The following is a 7,330-nucleotide window of genomic DNA, read 5'->3' as shown; positions in this document are numbered from 1 at the left end:
GAACAGGTGAACCAGCAGCCACAGGGCGCGAAGCCACGGTCCATTCACCAGCAGGGATGGCACCTGCTCCTGCCGGGGTGTACACAGCCGTGGGCCTGGGCACCTGCCTCTGAGTCTGAGTGACTTGTGACCCCGACATTTTCTAAGAATGGCCTCGGTTGGGAAGAGAAAATTATGCACGAACGTTTACGTTTAGAAGCACACTCGCCAACCACAGCGCTGTTTATAAAAGCAGAAGGCTGGAAACCAGCTAAGTGTGCAAGCCTTGGGGATCAGTTAAACAGCTCAGGTGAAAATTAAAACTGTCACAGCTCCGGGGGGAGAAGATTCCGTGAGGCCGAGACACGTGTGCCGGGGAGACAGAAGGTGCGCTGGGAGAGCTGCCCGTCGGGCGGGATCCCGTCCTGGCTGCTGTGATTTTTCAATACGCACTTCCAGGGATGAGTCCAAAGAGAAGGGCTGGGAAGACAGCCCCTGCAATAGTAATATTGAAACTGAACGGCTTTCCTGTTGTTCATCTCTATTCGCTGGGTTTTTTAATGGGCATCATTTTGTTTTACCAGGAAAAAAGGTCGAATGGAAAGCCACATTCCGTAGGATAATGACAATTAGCAGCGGAGTCTGAATAAGGTCAGACATCATGCAGAAAAGTTGCTCGTTCTGTCTGGAAGGGCTGGACCTGGGGGACAGCTCTTGAAGGCCACCGTCGAAGTCCTCTGGGTTGTGGGGACACAGTACAGACGGCTGAGGTCACAAGAGGAGAGGGACGGCCCCAGCAGGAGAAGCACGTCCAACCGACAGGAGACACCCAGGACCCATGGGTGTCCCCGGGCCTGGCTCGTCAGACAGCTAAGGCCCCCAGAAGGGCCCAGGGCCCCAGCCTTGACCTCGGACAGGAGCAGCCCATGAGGGCACTTACAGAATCTGCGTTCCCCACGGTCCCCGGGTCCATCGGGAGCAAGACAGGCCACAAGTGGTGGGAAGCACACATTTATTTATGTAGAAATGAAGACCCTCGCCTCCCTAATGTAGACAGTGCCTATAAATCAATGAGAAAGAAATAACAGAGAAAGGAAAATCCCCATGGTCTTTAAAATATATAAAAAGATGCTCAAATTTGCTCTTGAAAGAAATGCTCAGGAAAAGTACAAGATACTATTTTTCACTCGCTGACTTGGCAAAATCCACATGTTAGAAAATAGCCTCTATTGGCAAGTCGGGGAAACAGACCCCTCGTACACCGTGAGTGGGAGCGCAGGCTGGTTTCATCGGCCCCGTGGGAGGCAGCCTGGGCAGCACCCATCGAAATTACAGGTGCGTGTGCCCTTTGACCTAGCGATCCCGCTTCTAGGGACTTATTTTATAGATATTTGCTCCTGCTTAAAATGACAGGTCACACAAGCCATTAATGTGCAGCGTTGTACGTAACCATAAAAGACGGGGACCCGTCTGAACGTCCAACAACAGGGAACAGGTTAAATAAGCTGTCATCCACCCACCCCCAGGGGACAAAACGGACTGCAGAGGTGGTGGGGACAAGAACAGCCGAGTGAGGAGAACTCTTGAAAATTCACCCTTTCATGAAAGCAACAACAACAAAAAAAAAACTGGCAAAAATCATCATAACGAACATTTTCAGAACTCTGGAACTGAGCCAGAGGCTTGCAGCCCCCTGGGGAGTGTCCTTTACAAGAAAAATGACTGTCTCAGTAGGCACAGCACATGGACTGGGTGGGCGAGGGACAGCAGAAGAAAGGACTTCTTACTAGGAATATCCTGATACGTTTTCATCATTGAATCACACGAATGTATTCCCATTCCAAAAATTACATTTAAAACAAAATCAGGAAGAAAAGAGTAACACTTGAAAATGCAGGCTGGGACTTCTGGTCAAGACGGAGGTGTAGGTAAACATGCCTCGTCTCCGCGCACAACTATAGCAAAAAATACAGCTAGACTACAAAACAAATCACACCCAGAGTAGTCAGAAAATTGAGCTGTGTGGAAGTTCGACCACCGAGGATTTAAAGTCGCCACATTCATCCAGACGGGCAGGAGGGGCGGAGGCACGGAGGGGCTTGGAGAGGCGCAGAGAGGCGCAGGGACAGGAACAGACAGTCCCACTTGTGCCAGATAAAAAACTGGGAGCAAGGAATCGAAGCCCCAGGCCAGACCACTGAGCCCAGGGTCCCAGTGCCAGGAAGGTACATCCCCATAACTCCTGGCTGTAAAAACCAGTGGGGGTTAGGGCGGCAAAAGAAACGGCGTCCTCTTAAAAGGCCCACAAGGGACTTAGGACTACGCAGACCCACCCCTCTGGGGTTCAGCACTGGGGCAACAGCCAGAAAGGCCCAAGGGGCCAATGGGGAGACAGTGAAGTGTGTGTGGGGAGACAGCTTCCTCCCGGAAAAACTCGAGACGTCAGACGGTGGCACTGTCCCCTCTAAGAGCCCTCCCCCACACAGAGCCACAGAGAGGTGAAAGGGGTTGCCCCGCCCTGGTGATAACCCAAGACTCCACCCCATACAACTAAACAGATGCGCTAAGACAGGAGCCAAAGCAGCTCTACCGAAAACACAGAAACACACACAGGGAGGCTGCCCACATGAGGAAACAAAGAAACATGGCCCAAATGAAAGAACAGATCAAAACTCCAGGAAAAGAACTAAATGAAATGGAAATAAGCAATCTATCAGATGCACAGTTCAAAACAATGGTTATTAGGGTGCTCCAGACACTCACTGGGTACCTCAATGGCATAAAAAAGACCCGGGAAGAAATGAAGCTTGCATTAAGTAAAATAAAATAAAATAATCTATGGGGAACCAACAGCGGAGAGGATGAAGCTGAGAATCAAATCAATGATTTGGAGCACAAGGAAGGAAAAGCAGTCAGAACAGCAGGAAGAAAAAAGAATTCAAAAATGAGAGGCTTAGGAACCTCTGGGACATCTTTAAATGTACCAACACCTGAATCATAAGGATGCCAGAAGGAGAAAAGGAAGAGCAAGAAACTGAAAACTTATTTGAAAAATAATTTTTAAAAACTTTCCTAATTCGGTGAAGGAAATAGACATGCAAATATAGGGAGCACATAGAGTCTCAAACAAGTTGGACCCAAAGAAGACCACACCAAGACACATCATAATTAAAATACCAAAGGTTAAAGATAAAGAGAAAATCTTAAAAGCAGCAAGAGAAAAGCAGAGAGTTATCTACAAAGGAGTTCCCATAAGACTATCAGCTGATTTCTCAAAAGGAACTTTGCAGGCAGGAAGGGACTAGCAAGAAATATTCAATGTGATGAAAAGCAGGGACCTACAGCCAAGATCACTCTATCCAGCAAAGCTATCATTTGGAATGGAAGGGCAGATGAAGTGCTTCCCAGACAAGGTAAAGCTAAAGGAGGTCATCATCACCAAGCCATTATTATATGAAATGTCAAAGGGACTTACTTTAGAAAAAGAAGATCAAAACTATGAACACTAAAATGACAACAAACTCACAACTATCAACAACTGAATCTAAAAAAATAAGAACAAAATCCAACTAAGCAAACCAGAATAGGAACAGAGTCATAGGTATGGGGATCATGTGGAGGGTTATCAGCCGGGAAGAGGAAGGGGGAGAAATGGGGACATGGTGCAGGGACTAAGAGGCATCATCAGTTGGTACAAAACAGACAGGGGGAAGTTAATAATAATATAGGAAAGGGTGAAGCCAAAGAATGTATATGCATGACCCATGGACGTGAACTAAGGGGGGTGGGATTGCTGGAGGGAAGGGGGGTACTGGGTGGAGGGGAGCAAAGGGGAAAAAGTTGGGACAACTGTAATAGCATAATCAATAAAAACGTATTTTTAAAAAATGAAGGCTGGAACCCAAGTCTAATCAAACCTCTGGGTCCAGCTGCCGAACTGCAGGACACACAGACGTGCTGAACGGCACCATGCAATGCAGCCAACGAAACCCAGACCTGGGAATTCCTCCCGGCTCTCCAAAATGGAGTTGTTCAGAAAAGGAAGGGATGGATGGGGACCTCCAGACAAGATCTGAAAGCCAGGGCAAAGTGAAATGTGCAAGGCCCAGCAGCAGGGTCCTTGCAGACGGGGGTGAGGCGCAGGAGGCCAGGGTCGCTCGGGAAGGCAGGAGACTGCCCGCCTCCATCCCCGGGAGCGGCCATGGCGGGCGGCACACCCGGCTTCTCCACACTTCACGGCAACTCATTCAACTGTTCATTTCGCGGAGTTTTCTATAGTTGGTGTTTTATGCTGTACAAACAGCGAAGGTAGAAGCCTGCCGGGGGACGGGCTGCTTTGTGGCCTGGAGGTGTACTAGGGGTCCCCTGGCATGGGGCAGGGCGTGGGTGGCCGGTGGGCAGGCCAGGGCCATGGGAGGAGGGAAGGCAAGCCCCTGGATTCCGGGGAAACAAGGCAACCTCTCACAAAGCTCGTGGCTTCACTCTGGCTCCCGTTCCCCACACCCAGGGCAGGGCGCCTGGGCTCAGCCCAATTTCAGGCTGGCCATCTGCACCCCAACGGGGGTCTCGACTGCGCAGACTGCACCCAGCCTCAAGCTGCCGCCCACCTCCACCCCCCCGTTCCGCTAAGGGCCGGTGTACCTCTGCGGTGGGTCAGATTTAGGTCTGCACCAACTTACCTCTCCTGATAGGGCTTCTCTAACCAAAGCAGGCCACCCTGTCCTGCGTAGTGTCCTGCCACTTGCCTTTGGGATCAAGATACCACAGACCACGCTCGCTTCCCACGGCTAGTGTTGTGCCATTTGCCACAATCTAGTGGCTTAAAACAGCACGAGCTGATTTTCTTAGTTCTGGGGCTCAGAAGTCTGACGTGGGCCTCCCCGGCAGCCCCTCCTGGAGGCTCCAGGGGAGACTCCACGGCCTTTTCCAGCTTCTAGAGGCGCACACAACCTGTGCTGTGGCCCCTCCTCCAGCGACGCAGGCGAGTCCTTCTCACGCGGCCCCAGCCTCCCCTCCTCGGCCACCAGAATAACCCCCATCTCAAAGTCTGCTGGCTAGCAGACTGAAATCCCCTGTGCCGTGCCACCTGACGTGGTCACAGGATCTGGGGGTCAGGGCGTGGACACCTTTGGGGCCATATTCTACCTCCATGGATGGCCTGGCGAACTGATGCCCGGATCCAGGCCTGAGGCTGGCATAGGAGGTGAGTGGGAGGGGGCCCAGGGTCTGCCTGAGACCACACTGATCCCACAGGGTGGGGTGGAGGTGGCTGTCCCCCCGGACACAAACTGGGGGGCTGTGGGGAATCACCATTGGATAGGACTTACAGCACCCAAAATTCCTTCATTTTACTTTATCTGCACTTGCTAATTTGTATGCCTTAATAATCACGTATGTCCTGGGCAACCCATACTTTTGAATCCACAAACTTAGCAGCTGGGAGGTGACTGCCAGGGACCGGGAGCGGGGCCAGCACCTGCTGTGGGCGGGTGCTAAGCTCACACCCAAAATACAACTGCAGCTGGAGCCTTCTGAACGCTCCGCCCAGCCTTGAAAATTTCACCCTGAGACCCAGAAATCTCACTAACAAGAGTCTCTCTGAAGGAAATAACTAAATATAGAAAAGCGCTCCAGCCCGAGGATGTTCGGAGCCACCTCCCTTGCACAGGGACTAATTAGAGACAAGCTGACTGTCCGACAGCAGGGGGGAGGGGGCAGAGCAATGACAGCAAAGCCACGTCATTGAGGTGCTGAGTCTGAGGAGCACAGGCCAGGCGCCTTCATGGAGGAGAGAATGAGGCAGGCCCCTACGCGGAGGAGCACACCCATGGACGTCTTTAAAAGCACGCGAGGACTCGAAGGACGTGGACCCGATGTGGGCAGAGGTTCTGCGGCAGTGAGGGGTGGGAGAGGTTTGTCCTCTCCTGGGTTCTCTGGACTTGCCCGATTTCCTGGGATGAATATAATCGAAAAGGCTGCCTTGAACCGAACGAGTTAAGTAATCCGTGTGTAAATGAACGAACGCAGTGCCTTTGTGTGTGTGGGTGTCTCTGTGTTAGCCTCATGTGTGTGAGCCTGTGTAAGCGTGAGGTGGCTGGGAAGGGGCTGTGTGAGGGCGGGCATGAGTGCAGGGTGCATGTGAGTGCGTGTGTGAATGCCAGTGGGCATGTGCCCACCTGAGTGCGGACTAGAATAGACGGGGCGTGTGCCTGGGAAGGCAGGTGTGAACCCATGCCCGTGCGTGCGAGAACGGGCGGGACGCGGTGCATGTGACTCGAGTCTGCACGTGTGTGCGTGCAGTGTGAGCACGAATGTGAGCGTGTGGGGGCTGATGCACACGCCTGAACGTCAGGGGCATGCACAGAGTGGCGGTGAGGCTGTGAGTCTGGCCGTGTGCAGCCGTGGATGGGCGCCAGGGTAACTGTGCGCCGTGTGAGGCCCCCGAGCGTGACGGAGCGGCCCCGCAGGCCCGGCTCAGGGCCCCGCTCCCGGTCGACCCTGGCACCTGTCTGTCCACGCTGCCCAGGGCGGCCCCGGCTCCTGCACCCTCCCCATGCGACTGTCCCCATGCCAGACCCCAAAGGACAAACACTGCTGGATCCCATCGTACACAAGGTCCCTGCAGTGATCCAATCCTTAGAGACAGAGACAGAGGGGCGAGGGTGGGGGCTGGGGGAGGGGGAGGGGCAGCGCCTCGGCTCTCAGTCTGGGAAGGTGAGAGCGCCCTGGAGACGACAGTGGCTGCAGCAGCAGTAGCACAACGATGGGAACGTGCTGACGTCATGGAACGGCACACGTAAAAACGGTTAAAGCGGTAGGTTCTGTCACACATATCATAACACACCGTAAAAACGTGTGTTAAGTAAAAAAGACGCTGACTGAGTCCCAGGGCCCCAGAAAAGGCCTTCAGCCTGCCAGTCCCCAGGCCTCGCTCGTCCCCGAGCTGCCACCAGGCCCCGTGGAGCCCCGTGCAGGGCGCAGCATCCCCGCGCCTGCCCCCCCGCCCCCACCTCACTGCCTCTGCCGCCCTGGCCGCAAGGGCTGACGCAGCAGCCGCCTCCGATGACCCTGGGCAGTATCTGGTCCCCTCTCTGGGTCTCGTGTCTCCATCAGGTACCCCCGATCTGGCCAAGCAAGGCATCTGTCCTCAACACGTGACTAGCAGTGGGTGACAGACACGGCTCTGCCACCCTCTGGGGCTGGGGACAGGGTCACTGGGGAAAGGTCAGCGGTGTCCCACTGAAGGACCACACAGCTACCACTTTTCTAAATCAAGTCCACTTTATTTGAAACTTTTCACATGCCACAAACTCACATGAAAATACCCATTCAGAAGGTAGTGAACACAGAA

Source organism: Furipterus horrens, unplaced genomic scaffold, assembly GCF_987537825.1.
Source record: "Furipterus horrens unplaced genomic scaffold, mFurHor1.1.pri manual_scaffold_10, whole genome shotgun sequence".
Classification (NCBI taxonomy): domain Eukaryota; kingdom Metazoa; phylum Chordata; class Mammalia; order Chiroptera; family Furipteridae; genus Furipterus; species Furipterus horrens.
The sequence above is the reverse complement of the archived record's forward strand: the minus strand, read 5'-3'. Positions refer to the sequence as shown.